This window comes from Mastomys coucha, unplaced genomic scaffold, assembly GCF_008632895.1.
Source record: "Mastomys coucha isolate ucsf_1 unplaced genomic scaffold, UCSF_Mcou_1 pScaffold8, whole genome shotgun sequence".
NCBI classification, from domain to species: Eukaryota; Metazoa; Chordata; class Mammalia; order Rodentia; family Muridae; genus Mastomys; species Mastomys coucha.
This window is the reverse complement of record NW_022196914.1, coordinates 14272311-14288195: the sequence shown is the minus strand read 5'-3', so window position 1 is coordinate 14288195 and position 15885 is coordinate 14272311.

The window sequence follows — 15885 nt, the reverse complement described above, 5'->3', positions numbered from 1 at the left end:
TAGTCCCTGATTTTAGTGGGATTGTTTCAAGTTTCTCTCCATTTAGTTTGATGTTTGCTACTGGTTTGATGTATATTGCTTTTATTAGGTAACACAAATAATAATTTCAAACATGTTTAATCTTTTTTTCTTTTAAGTTGTAATCCACTAATTTGCTTCTTTCATTACATTTTAATAGATACCCAGAGCACACAGATGGTGCTCTATGATATAAGCAAGGAAGTTGAGGCATCTACAAATACTGGACTGATTCTTGTTATTTATGTGACACAGCTACATTAGCAGTTATTGATGATATATTAAATATTAATCATATATATGTCCATGCAGTATGCAAAGTGTTAGATTCCAAATCCTAATGTTTTTATATGAATGTGAATAAAGCAGGGCCCACTTTTTAAAATATAATCTTGTATCAAACCTTATGCTTTTTAAGACTCAAGATTCTGAGCTTGCACAGGTTTTTTTGTTTGTTTGTTTTGTTTTGTTTGTTTTTATTTTTTGCATGCTTTGACAAAACTACTCTTTTCATATGTCAAACTGTCCTGCTTTGTCCATAAAACACCATTTCCAGTCATCCACTCCGTTATTCTGCTGTTAACAATGTTCTACCAGATATCAGAGCATTGAGAAATTGTAATGTAGATGTCCCACTGTAGGCTGAGAGTTCTAAAGTCTCCTTTTCCTTGCAAGTTCAAGTCATATAGAATCCTATCATGGAGAAGGGAGATAGGTATGACAATGGTAGGGAAATTATTTGTAATTGTTAGCTGGTGGTAGAATGAGACTAAGCTTTCTTTAAGAGTGTGGTCCCTTATAGATAGACCATGCTTCAGGGAAAGAGGAGAAAATTCAATAGTATAAGGGTCACACAAATTGGACTTTGATAGAGTAAAGTAAAATGAGACACATGGGCACATTGTAGAAGAGAAGGTACATGGTCTGGAAAGTTTAGGAAGAGGACTGAAAAAGAATTAAATATGTTCTATGGAATCTCAAAGAACTGAAAACAAAAATCAAAATTTTTTTTCATGTAGCTCTTCTGTTTTAAATTTTGGCTCTAGTTTTAGGTAAAAATCTTCCTAAATGAAGCACTTTAAATCAAAAATATTATCCACATGACATGTGTACATATGTTCATATTCATATATATGAATATGTATATTAAAATGATACATTTATGATGCCTGGTTCTGAGCTGTTACTCTTCTCAAATATTTACTTTTTTTTCTTCTTTATTTACTAAAGTAAGCCTCAGTATTTGTGTTCCTGATCTATGATAAGATGATAATAAAATTCACATGTAAAATATATGTTTAAGATCAAAATACAATTATTTTTCATAATTGTCTGGACTATAATTCTGGGATTGTCATTTTGTAATTGATTGAGTGATGTTATTTAATCCAAGGATGACTGAAAATATTTTTGTCAAGTAACATCCTCTATTACAACATGAACAAAGCTCTCCAAGTGTCTTCAGCAGCTATTTTCTCTTTCACTGTTATACTATACAATGTAGGCCAAGGAAAAAACTAAGCAAAAATTGGGAAAGTTCAATTTTATTCCAAGCATGGTAGAGATAAATCCAATTCACTGATTCTTAATTATCCATATCACTGGAAAAAATACCAATAATAAAATAGTACAATAGAATTAGTTATAATATATTAATATTGCATTTCTTAAGATAAATTAATAGTATTAATAATAATATGATTTTACCTATTAAATGCATAACAATAATAAATAAGGTACATATCAAATGTTTAAAATGTTATTTGTAGTCATTAAATGCATTTTATAAAGGCATGTATTTTTTCCATAAGACATGAAAACAGATAAAATATGATCTGTATGGCAGTGGTCTGTTCAGGCAACCTAGGCCCAGTTGAGTAATAGGCTGAGAATTCTGGAGCACCCAGTAGGTAATTTCTGTTCACAAAGTATGGTAGGTTTTCAGCCAGAACTCCTGAGTCTTTGGCCCCTGTTTCAGTCACAACTTCTCACATCTGCCCCTGCAGGAGATGTGTGCTCTATCAGGTAGACAATGTCCCAAGCTCCCAGCATTCTAGCTGGACCCTACCCCCAGTCACTGACCAGAGCTAGGCATGCCTTGTCCCAAAGACAGATAACCATGCCTCACACAATATAAGGGCCGGTTTGTCCCCTCCTCTCTCTCTACTCTTTGTCCCTTCTCTTGCCCTCTTCCTCTCCTATCTTGCTCTTTTTCTCTTCTCTTGTCTTTTTCTCTTCTCTTGCTCTTTGTTCTTCTCTTGCTCTCTCCTCTTACTCTCTTTCTTTCTTTCTTTTCTTTCTCTCTCTCTCTCCTTCTCTTCTCTTCTCCTCCCTCTCCTTTCTTCTTTCTACATCGTCAGCCTATTTCCTCTTTCCTATAACAAAATATCTCATTTATACATTGCCTCCTTTTTAACTAAGGTGCCATGCAGCCCCAGGCCCTCAGCAGCAGACAGCTCCAGACAGTTGCAGAGAGACTTAGCTATTGACAGCAGGAGAGAAACACAGGCCCACAATGATCCACCTAAGATAATTGTCATATATTAAAGGGAGGGGTGAGAGAGAGGCCTGTAAGGGGAACCTGGGCAGATAGAAGGGGCTATGATCTGGATGTAAAGTAAATAAAGAAATTAAGGGAAAAAATAAATTGCTTTTCAGATATGGTTACATGTAGGTTTGTTTTAACTAGTTTTTTCTTATTTAGTGACAAGAAGAATTTTGTCATGTCTTTGTCTGAGCCTTTGTATTATCAAAGCTTTTGTGCAAAGGTCAACCATGGCAACATTTTATGTCTTCCCTGAATGTGTTTCTCTCATCTTTTTTCACTGGAATACCTATGTCTGCTGGATCCAAGCTGACATCAAGATATGGACACAGATATTCAGAATGGTTATTATGATAATTATGATAATTAATGTCAATGTGACTGGGTTAAGACATGCTCAGATAGGGAGTAGAACATTGATTTTGGGTATATCTAACTGTATGCTTCTTTAAAGGAGATACTACCATTCAATTTGGTAATGAGTGAAAAATTATTCACGCTGAATAACGGAAGCAAACACCATTCATTTATACGGGTTTCAGTGTTACAATAGAGCAAAGAGAAGACCTATACTTTTTCTCTTCATCTCTGCTGTGGTGCAAATCATAACTCATAGCTCCTGATTCATAATCATTCACTTTCATTTGTCTCAGCAACACTGAACTAACTCCATTCTCAGGCCCAAAGTCTCAGCTTCAGGGTTATGTCTTAGAAAGCTGATCTTTTAAAACTTTGGATTCAGGTTGAAATGTGTCAGCTCCCCTGCCTCCTGGCTTGTCATTTGTAATGGAAAAAGTAGGAATTTTCTCCTTTGCATGAACTAAGTTAGCTTTATTTCTTTGAGAATAATACATACTTTTAAAATCTAGGATTGACAATAGAGACAAATCTTATAAGGTTGAGCATTCCTGATTTGATATAGGAGTTTCTTCACTTAGCTAATTTGATTCTACACCAGTGAGTATTTTTTTATGTTATGAAGAGTGATGACAGTTTGTAGCATGATTTTGCAATGTAGATATTGAAATATATCTTAATTTTATAGAGATAGATTACAGAAAGACACATGGAGCATAAGAAGGGAAGGGAATTTATGGAGTTTCAAAGGGGCCAGGAAAGTCAAACCTTGGAAACTTAAGGAGGTACAAACTTTTGAAGATATAATTAACCATTTGGAAAGATAGAAGAAGCCAGGAAAGCTGCTGTGGACCCTGGATATTGGCTGTCACTCATAGTGTCACATCATAATGGGCTACAGATGAGGAAGGGACAGATTGAGATAATCAGACAAATGGATAACATGACCATATTAGTGCAGATAAGGTTGAACAAACAGCAATTTAATTATGTTACTTTAACAACAGGGGACTATTTGATTGGACTCATGTGGGACAATTAGATGTGTGCTACAGAACAGCCATTGGTATACATCCTGATTATCAGAAGAAATCTTGGTGAGGGCTACGAAAATGATTCTGCTTAAGTAACTAGTTGTTTATAGAGTTCAGGTAACATAATTACATATCCCCCATGTGCTTTGTTCAGTAACTTATTGGTTTGGGTTTCCTGACATGGCTATAGTATTTCCCTGTTCTCATGCAGTACCAATTCACCATGATTAATATTAGGATGGTGTGCATTCATTCCCCAGACTAAGTTATTTATCACTCTTTTGTTTTTGAAAGGAATATGCTGTATAGGAAAGCTATTCATATGTCAGTTTAAGTGCAAAATAATGCCTCTTCCTCAAAATGAAGTCATATGTTGATTATGGATTGAATATCAATGAAATCAAGGAAATCCATGCTTCTAAAACTCACCATTTAAGATAGTTTGAAGTAACAGGACAGGCTACACCCCAGTAGCAACAAAGTATTTTAGTTTCTCATTAGGATCCTTTGGATTTTTCTTTGCATTCTAAAATTATACCTGAATTAAAGTTATAAAAGTCACTGTGTAGAAGAGAAAAACTGTGATTTATTGTTTGTGTAGCATGAATCAAGTCTGGAGTTAATTTCACAATTTAAAAAATGTAATCTATGAGAAGTGGTACTATTTAGCAAAAAAAAAAAATGGCTTTCCATAGGCACACATAAATCTAGGGACTATTGTAGAAATATATAATGAAGATTTAGAACACAAAGTTGAATCAAGCTTAGTTTAATACTGGTTCATTGAACAGAGGATTTGAATTTAATGTTGGAAAACAGACATTCACAAATGGCTTTAACATTGTGCTTTCTCAGTTTAGTGGATATAACTAGTCAACTTGAAAATCCCAGACTCCCCACTTCATGACAAAGACATGGGATTCAAAAGCTTAGAAATTAGAATATTTAAGTATGTTTGTTTTTTAAGGGAAATTAGTCTATCCTGGGATGCAGCAGAAGGAATTGATTTCACCAATACTTTAAGAAATAAATTTGTAAGAAGATTCTAAGAATTTTTGAGTGGATTAATAATCAACCTCTTCTATTTGCTAGACCAAACAACAGGAACTACAGCCAATTACTTGAAAACATGGTGACAAATTGAAATATTGGATGCTGGGCAGTAAGATCAAGCTGCCAAACTCTAGTTCAAAGGTTTTGTATTTGTATTTTTATGCTGTTTGATTGTATTTTCCTAAAGATCTCTATATCTATACTATGACAGTATTTAGACATTTATATTTGTTTTATACACTAATAATTTATATATCTATCTATATCTATATCTTTACCTATATTCATATCTATATCTATATCTATATCTATGTCTATATCTATCTATCTCTATCTGTATCTGTATCTCTATCTAGGTTCATGGTTCTCCAGAGGTTGATACCGAAGTGGTTGAATGATGTCACAACAGCAGCAAAATAAAATTATAACATATATAATTTTAAGGGAAACCTTATGCCATTTATTTATGTGACTGGATTAGAGACAGGAGTCCCAAAGGGTTTTCTGAAGAGTAGAGAGTCAGAAAAACTGAGCATGAATTTCAAAGCTCAATAAGTCTTAGAATAAGAGAGTAAAAGAAGTCCTGCATGTATAGTATGACAGCACCAGATGAAAGCCAATAGGAGGATCACTTATACATGTCTGAATTCAAAGTCTGAAGTACATAAAATCTGAAATTCTCAGGACAGAGCAGTAAAAACCAGTATGTACACATGTGTACATTTGACCACTCCTCTTTTTCCCATTACTCTGTTCATACCTAAGCTGTTACTTGGCATAGTCACCTACTTGACAACCTGTGGAGCAGTGTTGGGCAGTGGTGGGCAGTGGTCTGCTCAGGTAATTTAAGTTCAGTAGAGTATTTGACTTTGAGCCCTCGACACCTGTGGGAAATTTCTGATTACAGAGGGCAGAAGGAGCTTGGCAGTAACTCCTGAGTCTTTGGTTCAACTTTCAGTCACAGCAACTCACAGCTGCCCCTCCAGGAGATGTGTGCTCTATCAGGCAGACAATGCCCCAAGCTCCCAGCATTCTAGCTGGACCCTATCCCCAGTCATCTGACCACAAGCCAGACATGCCACACCCCATACAATATAAGGGGCGGTTTGCTCCCTCCTCACTCTCTTGCTCTTCCCCTCTCTCACTCTTTGTCTCCTCTCTGCTCTCCCTCTCTTTCTCCCTCTCTTTGCTGCTCTTTGTTCTCTTCTCTTGCCTTCTTGCTCTCTTGCTTTCTTCCTCTCCTTTTTTCTTTCTCCTGCCATCCTCTCCTTTCCTTCTTTCTACTTGACCATCCTATTTTCCCCTTCCTACAATAAAATATCTCATTTATACATTGCCTCCTTTTTAACTAAGGTGCCATGCAGCCACAGGTCAACACCAGGGAAGAGAGCCATAGGCCTCAGCAGCAGTCTCCCACTCCTGGTACAACAGCAACCTAATACTCTTCTTTATATATACCTGCACATACACATTAAGAAGCAGGTTTTCCATTTATTAATCGTTGAAGGGCTGGATTTGTGGAAATATACTGTGTGAACTTGGTTTTGTCAGGGAATACTTTGGTTTCTCCATCTATGGTGATTGAGAGTTTTGCTGGGTATAGTAGTCTGTTCTCTTAGGGTCTGTATGACATCTGTCCAGGATCTTCTAGCTTTCATAGTCTCTGGTGAGAAGTCTGTTGTAATTCTGATAGGCCTGCCTTTATATGTTACTTGACCTTTTCCCCTTACTGCTTTTAGTATTCTTTCTTTGTTTTGGGCATTTGGTGTTTTGACTATTATGTGGGTAGACATTTCATTCCTTCTTAAAAGGGGGAACCAAATACCCATGGAAGGAGTTGAAGAGATTAACTATGGAGCAGAGACTGAAGGAGACTGAAGGAAGGACAAGCCAGCCTAAATATAGCTATCTCCTGAGAGGCTCTGACAGTACCTGACTAATACAGATGTAGAGCTTCACAGCCATCCATTGAACTGTGTACACAGTCGCCAATGAAAGAGCTAGAGTAAGGAGCTAAGGAACTGAAGGGCTTGCAGCCCCTTAGGACGAACAACAATATGAACTAACTAGCACCCTCAGAGCTCCCAGGGTCTCAACCACCAACCAAGGACCGCATATGGTGGGTCTGATTGTTCTGGCAGCATATGTATAGTAGAGGATTGCAAATTCGATCATCAATAGGAAGAGAGGACCTCGGCCCTGTGAAGGTTCTGTGCCCCAGTGTAGGGGAATGCCAGGGCCAATAAGTGGGAGAGGGTGGGGTGGCAGGCATGGGGAGGGGGAAGGCAACAGGGATTTGTTCTTGTTGTTTTTGTTTGTTTGTTTGTTTGTTTTTTGGAGGGGAAAGTGGGAAAGGAGAAATTTACATGTAAATAATAAAATATCTAATAAAAGAATTTATAAAATATTATAACAATAAAAAAGAAGCATATTTTACTAATCTATATATCACTGAACCCAGTCATGTTGATAGTCTATGATATCTTCATCTTCATCTCATATCAACTTACATGGTCAGTTTCTCCCTTCCCTGTATTATATTTGTAAAATGTTGAAATAGCCAAGCTATCATACTTTCTCTGACTCTCTAGATTGCAGTATCTATTGTTAGAATACATGAAATAAGTTTATTCAGTTCACTGATACTACTCTATAGCATGTCTCATCTTGGATTAGAATCCCAATTCCTATTCTATATAAGCTTCCCATTCTCTATTCAAATACATTTACACTAGAAAAAAATTGTTTATGGGAAGAGGAGCTGCTTTTCTTCAAGTAACTAAAATATGATAGTAGGACCTACCTGTAGACCACGTCTCTTAACAGCACACTGATTTGTGAAATTTAGAGGATAGGTCTATAACTGTCCTTTGATTTAGTACCCAAAGTGTTCTTTTTTGTTCCCTGTTTTATAAGTCTGTTTCAGCTTGCTTCTGCAGCCCATTTGTGACATGGCTTATGTTTCTTCTCTAAAGGGTGCACAGTATAAAACTTGCCAAATTCTATGTGATAATAATTCAGAATTGCCTAGAGAATGGAGGATATGACTTAATTTTGTTGATTATACTGTGCTTGAATCTTATTTAATATCTCATATTAATCATTTCTTTTCTTGAATGTCCAATACATTGTTACTTCTGCCTTAGTTTAGCAAACTCATATATAACTTAAACTTGCCTCAACATAGATTGAGCCTTTGTCTCACATATGTGTAAGTCATGTGGCATTCTAGACTTTGGGATATTGAGAAGATGAAAGAAGTTATGACTTTTATCATTCTACAGTGAAATACATATCACATTTTATGATATTTATTTGAGGTTATGGGATAGAACTGTGTGGCTTGAATTTAGTCTAAGTAATTTCATAGTTTAGAAATGTAGTTCTATATTTTGTATTTTAATGATATATCAAGATGAAATATTAGAAAAGTATTTGGTTTAAAAAATATTAGGATGGAAAGGTACCCAGGTAACACTAATGCCTTTATAAACTACAGGAGAAATACTTAAGGTTGAATTGATGTTTTTCTCTTATTGGGATGTCTCTTTTCATATCATGACATATTAGATAGACCCTCAACAATTACCAGAAAGATAGTAGTGTCTATTTCCAGAGCAATGGAACAAACAGATTTTAAAGAATTATAAGAAATTGTTATAAACTAATATAGCAAAACAATTTCTTCCAAGAGAAAGCATATATCCTGTCATAAAATAATTTAAAAGACTGGTTATTGCAATTAAAGGTTAAACAACAACAACAAAAAAAAACCAAATGATTATGTCATCTAAACAAGTTGTCACATGCTCTATTATGTGATATCCAACCATTGATCCAGACTATTTTTTCTGTCTATTCCTATATGAAGCAAGGTAGTAGGTCTCAAGATTTTTTTTTTTTTTTTTTTTTTTTTGGTAGCAACAGAAAATGTACTAAGATAGTATTTTACTACAATAGAAAATACCATCAAAAAATCCTGTCACAACCTTTGGACTTACATAGACTTAGGTTTTGTCATAGGTATTTATTAGGTAATTTAGGAAATATGGAAAATTATTATCTTGTACAACTAAAGATGAAATCCTCAAACCAAGTAACAAAAACATCCAAAAAATTATAAATTTTGAGAATTGCAGTTCCTCAGATTGTCCTGGCTGGTTTGCTTTCAACTTAACACAAGCCTGAATCATCAGCAGAGAGAACCTCAACTGAGAAAATACCTCATAAATCAGGCTTTAGGCAAGCCTTGGCAGTATTTTTCTTAATAAGTGATTGATATTGGATATTTCAGTCCACTTTTGGTATGGCTTCCTCTGTGCTGCTAGTCCTGGGTCCTATAAGAATGCAGGCTGAGGAAGTCATGTGAGCAAGCCAATAAATAACACTCCTCTAGGGCCTCTACATCAGTTACTGCCTCCATATTCTTGCCCTTTTTGAGTTCCCATTATGGCATTCTTCAGTGATGGATTAAGATGGACTGAATAAACTCTTTCCTCCTCAAGTTGCATTAGTCATGGAATTTTTTCATAGTAATGGGAACCCTGCCTAAGATATCCATAAAGTTCCAGATTGAGTGGCTTAGCCAATGAAGCTTTTGTTATGAAGGATGTTACGAGACTGCTGAGAGAATTATAGAGTATTATCAAAACTGTGAACGATTGTTCATTTTCCCAAAATTCTCCTGAGTCATATGATCCTTTATCAGATGGAGTATACTAGGGATATGAAAATCATTATATTTTTTTAAATTACTCAACACTGAGCATAAACTAATCATGACTGAGGAAGATATAAAATATTACTATGACCATCTCATCAGAGATCGAGTTTATTTATGACATGTTTATTTCAAATCCATCTCAAATCTGGTACTTTGAAACTTCAAACTCTCCTGTTGTAATTTTACCAGATTTGGAGTGAATACTGAGGTAAGACATCTTCAGTATCTTGTGGAATTATCTCATAGGTTCTCTGACCTGAAGAACATGGGTCATTGTGTTGACAAAGTCCAAATTGGATCCTTAGAACTATACCTACCTAAGAAAAGAGGATATTAAAAGTAATACTACATATTTAAAGAGGCAGCAGAGATTGATGCACTATTGAGAACCTGAATCATGCCAGTGATGATGATCTAAGCTGTACTCCCATCACATTCTTCTTCATAAATAATGTTTTGTAGCAATTTCTTCCAAAATAAAACATGATTGTAGGGGAGGGGATCTAAAGTGAAAGATATTCTAAAGAGAGTTGGAACATCTCTCCCTGCAGAGAAACCTCTTAAGTGTTGAAAATAAACAACTTAAAAGATAAGGGAAGGTAAGCAGGAGGAGGTGGGATGGTGAGCAGGGGGAGGTGGGATGGTGATCAGGGGGAGAGGGGAGGGAACAGGGGATTGTTTTAGTTTTTGTTTCATTTCATTTTATTTTTGGGGGGAGGGGAACCTGGGAAAGGAGATATTGTAAATAAGAAAACATCTAATAAAACAAAAAAAAAAAAGAAAAGAAAAAAACTGGGTTCACCAGACCTGCCCATCCTCACACTTACAGGTAATATTATTATTTCATCCTCACTTTTAAAAGATACAAACAAGCTGAGCTGCAAGAAAATAATAACAACACTTTAGTAAAATTGTTATAGCAGTTACAGCTTAAATGTCAGATATGTTTTCATTGTTTTAAGAAGTTATCCCCTGCCAGGGCATCCAATCTCCAGCTGCTGATCTGGGTCATCCCCTTTGTCTGTTCCGCTGTGAGGCAATCAATGTGTTTAATTTTACTTGACTTTTTTTTTTTCATTTTACATTCTCACGTTTTTTAAAAATATTTTTTGATGAACCAGTGACTTTTATTGGGATTACTTATAGAAATAAGTGAGAGGTTACTGACAGGAGGAGAAATGATTCAAAGACAGCTGCATCACAAACACCAACCCCAGCACAGGTGGGTGACGCTCACAAAAGCTGAAAACTGAAACCCACTGCACAGCCTGCAGGTAGCTCAGCAGTTTTGAGCATGTCCTTGCCAAGTAACATATTTGGTCTAAACCTCTTCCAGGCAGTTGTGCTGGTTTGTGCTTTTTTAAGGCAACTGGTCTGCTCCAAGAGTCTTCTTTGCTGGCTGGCTGGAGACTTTCGTCGGATTTGACGAACTTGCTCTGGGAGGGAGGGTCCTTGAGAATATAGTCCATTTCAGGTGTTTCCTGAAGCAATTTTGAGTTTTTTACCACTTTCCTTTCTTTTCCTTTCTTTTCCTTTCTTTTCCTTTCTTTTCCTGTCCTTTCCTTTCCCTTTCCCTTCCTCTTTCCTTCCCTTCCCTTTCATTTCCTTTTAAATTAAAGTATTTTATTTATTTCTATTTCAAATGTTGCCCCCTTCCTTCAACCCCCCTCCTAGAGTTCTTCACTCATCTCCCCTCCCTTTGCGTTTGTCAGGGTACTTCCACATCCACCTACCCACCCCCTTCACCCACCCTCCATATCCACCTCAGCCCCTCAGGCATCCCTCTTCCCTGCTGCATCAAGAATCTACAGAATTAGACTCATCTTCTCCTACTGAGGCAGGACAAGGCAGTCTTCTCCTACATATGTGTAGGGGGCCAAGGACAAACCCATGTGTGCTCTTTGGTTGATGAATTAGACTCTGGGAACTTCCAGGTGTTGATGTTAGTTGATACTGTTGGTCTTCTTATGTGGTGACCATCCCCTTCAGCTCCCTAAGTCCTTCCCTTAACTCTTCCATAGGGTCCCTGACCTCAGTCCAGTGGTTGGCTGTAAGTATCTATATATGTTTCAGTCATGTGCCCTCTCAGAGGGCATCCATGCTAGGCTCCTGAATGAAAGCACAACATGACAACATTAGTAGTGTCAGGGTTTGGTGCTTGCCAGTGGTATGGATTCCAATTTTGGCAAGTCACTGAATGGCCTTTCCTTTAGTCTCTGTTCCATTTTTGTCACTGTATTTCTTTTAAACTGGAACAATTCTGGCTCAAAATTTTAAAGGTAAGTTGCTGATCCCATCTCTCCACTGGTGGTCTCTTCAGGTTCCATCTCCCCATTCTTGGGAATTTCTGGTAAGGGCATCCCCACTGAATCCTAGAGACATCTCAATCATAAGTCTCTGGGACTTACTAGAGGTTCCCACCCCCCTACCTCCAGCAGCTGCATATTTCCATTCATTCTCCTGGACCTCTGGGCTTCTCTTCTGTCTTTCCTCATCCCTGATCCTATCTTCCTTTCCCACTCCCCATCTCCTCTTCCACACAGGTTCCTCCCTTCTTCTGCCTTCCATGATTATTCAGCAGCTTCATTCATAATTGCCAGAAGCTGAATACAACCCAGATGTACCTCAATTGAATAATGGATACAGAAAATGTGGTTCATTTACACAATTGAATGGTATTCAGCTATAGAAACAAGGACATCATGAATTTTGCAGACAAATGGATGGAACTAAAAACATCATCCTGAGTGAGGTAACTCAGACCCAAAAGGACATGCATGGTATGTACTTATTGATAAGTGGATATGAACCGAAAGTACAGAATACCCATGACACAGATCACAGATCATAAGAAGTTTTACAAGAAGGAAAGCTCAAGTAAGAGTGTCCAAAACCATTTTGCCTGTATCTGTGAAAGCCTCCCTGTCAGGCAGAGTCAAGTCAGGCCAGGATCTGCTGGCAGAGTTCCTAACCTGCTGATGCATGGGATGGTAAGTGGGGATTCACTTGAAGCTCAAGGCGAGGGGTGAATGATCTGTTAATCTTGGAGGAAGGAACAAGGAGGAATAGGGAGGCCTCTGGATGGGTATAGATTTCGAATGTACATCAGCCATTGTCTCTGCTGGCTTGTGACGTTGTTTCCCATGATGCTGTAAAGGATATAAAGGCCAAGAGAATTAAACTCAAGGCTGCTTCAGTAGTGACTAGACAGCCTCCTGGATTTCTAACCTTTGTTTCTGTGTCACCTTTTCCATCTTTCCTACAATCATTCTCACTCCCGCCCTTACAGGACAGCTAGACTTCATACTGTCCCTGACTAGCACATGAGAGTCTTTGCCATTTTTCTTAAAACCTTCCCTCTAGGATGAAATCATTCAAAATCAGGAAGAATCTACTATACAAGAGAAATTAGTCAAATATAAACATGGTATAAGTAATCTTATCAATATTCTAAATTCAATCATTTTAGCACCAGCATTTAAACAACTGGAAAGATAATTCATTTATAGGAGCAATTGGGAAGGCATTTAATACTTGTAAACTAAACTTGACACTAAAAATTTGAGGTTAAAATTATAAAATTGATAAGAGAAATTAAGAAAATCCAAATAGTTGAAGATGTATACCTTTTTCTGGATAAAAAGATTCACACATATTTGAGAAACAGTAAGGCTGAGGGTTTATACTATCTGAATTCAACTTTTATGTACATTACATTCATCATGAAATTATAATACTGTCATAAGAATTAATCAACCAATTTGGTAATATTAGGTTCCTCAGCAAATAGGAAATTGTACCACTCTTGGGCATATACCCCAAAGGTGTTCCACTATACCACGAGGATATGTGCTCTACCATGTTCAAAGCAGCCTTACTTGCACTAGCCAGAAGCCGGAAACAACTCAGATGTCCCTCAACAGATAGTGGATACAGAAAACCTGGTTCATTTACACAGTGGAATACTATTTAGCTATTAAAAATGAGGACATCATTAATTTTGCAATCAAATCAATGGAACTAGAAAATATCTCTAGTGAGGTTACATAGACTGAAAATGAACACAGTATGTACTCAGTGATTTATTTTTATTGTTTTGTTTTTCTAAAATAGAGTCTCATGATATAGCCTACCCATGTATAGAATTTACTGTAAAACCCATTTTGGCTTCAAAACTCTTTGTGGTATTTCTGTCTCAGCCTTCTGTCTTGGCACCATAGGTGTGCACCACACAGAATTTATGTTTAGTTTTTTTGGATCACCTTTATCTTTCAAGTACATCCCATAATTTCATTACATCTATAAAAAACATCAATTAAATATTGGTAGAGAATAAATGCACTCTTATAGAGTTATTGATAAAGCACTGGCAGTTGGAAAATAATCCACCACAATCTTGATAGGGGGATTGCGGAGGGGAAACTGGGAGAGGGGATAATATTTGAAATGTAAATAAATAAAATATCCAATAAAAGTTATCTCTGTGAAATATATTAATCATTTATTATTTGTAATAATTAATAGGAAGACACTCTCCTATTTTAATACATATAAAGGTTTCTATATCACTTCACCTGCAAGCAAAAAAGATGACACTCATTGTTAGTGGTTATAGTCAGGTTTTAAAGGGTACAACTCTCACATGTCTATATGTTAATTATAGCCATTTACTGAATTACACAAAATATGACTAGTCATGTGTGGGATTCAGAACTTGTGAGCTTCTAGTCTCTGCACATTTTACTTCCTGTGAGTGTGTATAACATTTTTTTGCTACATGACACTGCCAATCAATGGTACTTGTGTCAGTAGCAGAAAGAGACATTGTTTACAGGCATTTGTAGGTCTCTTCTGTATGAATCGTAAAGGTTTGTTTTCCTCAGAGAGAGCATACTCTCTTTGTGAGTCAGCCATTGGCCTCAGTAGAAACTGAACTTTGTGAGCATTGTTTACGAGCCTCAGTTCACCAAGTGACCTCAACTGCTCATCACATACCGCATATTATCAGAGCCACTAGGCCATAAAGATTGGCTTACAGCAAAAATTTTATAATCAAATGCTTAAAGGCAAGTACTAGGGTGTTAGTTGCCCCTGAGTGTGCAAGTAGTTTACATGAAGTAGCTGAAATGCACATGTCTGTTTGTAGTCTGCTGTTGCTCTCAGGCCCTGTTGTGGAGAGAATCTTCCTCATTGAGATGCATGACAATTACTTCAGGGACTAGGAGCAGGCCAAACTGCTGAGACTATGTGGCAGTGGCTATGATGTAATGACTGAATAACAAAATAACTAGGACCATCACGTCAAAGGCTTAGTGAACAATACATAAGGGCAGAAAAAAAAAAACTGAAGGAAAGAATGCATCAATGTAGCTTTTTCTCCCCTTAAAATGTTAAATGCTATGAGGGGGAGGGGCATGGTAGCTTATTGTAATGAAGAAGGTATTCAGAGTGGAGATATGACTCAGCAATGAAGAAAGTATACAGCTGTTGCCGAAGCTCTGAGCTCTGTTCCTAATGACTGAATCAGGAACATCATTGATGTGTTAGAACGGTGGCTCGTGTCAGGACACACCACACTACGCCCAAACAGTTCCACGTGTAAGCGGTTTAATTGGGAGAGAGAGATGGAGGGTAGTGGCAGAAAGAGAAGAGGGGGAGAGAGAGAGTGAGGGAGGAGCATTCCCCATATATATGTATGTATGTGGTGAAATGGTGGCCACAGGTAAAGGTGGGAGGTGAGCCGAATGGATTTCAGAAATATGGCAGCTGTTGCCTTCGGAGGCCCTGATGCCAACAATCATAATTACCCTGTAGCTCGTAGCTCAAGATCTAGGGGTGAAGATGCAGATGTGAGTCATCACCTAGGTTTGGAGCGAGATTTTTGACAATGCAGCTGCACGAGTCACCCATTCTTTTATAAGTAACCCATCCCTACTTGTCTACTAGTATCTTGAATAAATTCATTTTTGGCACAAGGCTTGGGTAGAATCACTCATTTAGTATATAGCTAGTATGATACCTACAGTGAATAAGCATTTGTTCATATCTCTTAGGAAAAGTCGCAAAGCAATATGGAGTCAAGCCTATGGTTTCAATGGACACCCAGCAATTTGGAAGGATCAAGATTTAACTTTTTATAGGGAAGACATTTAGAG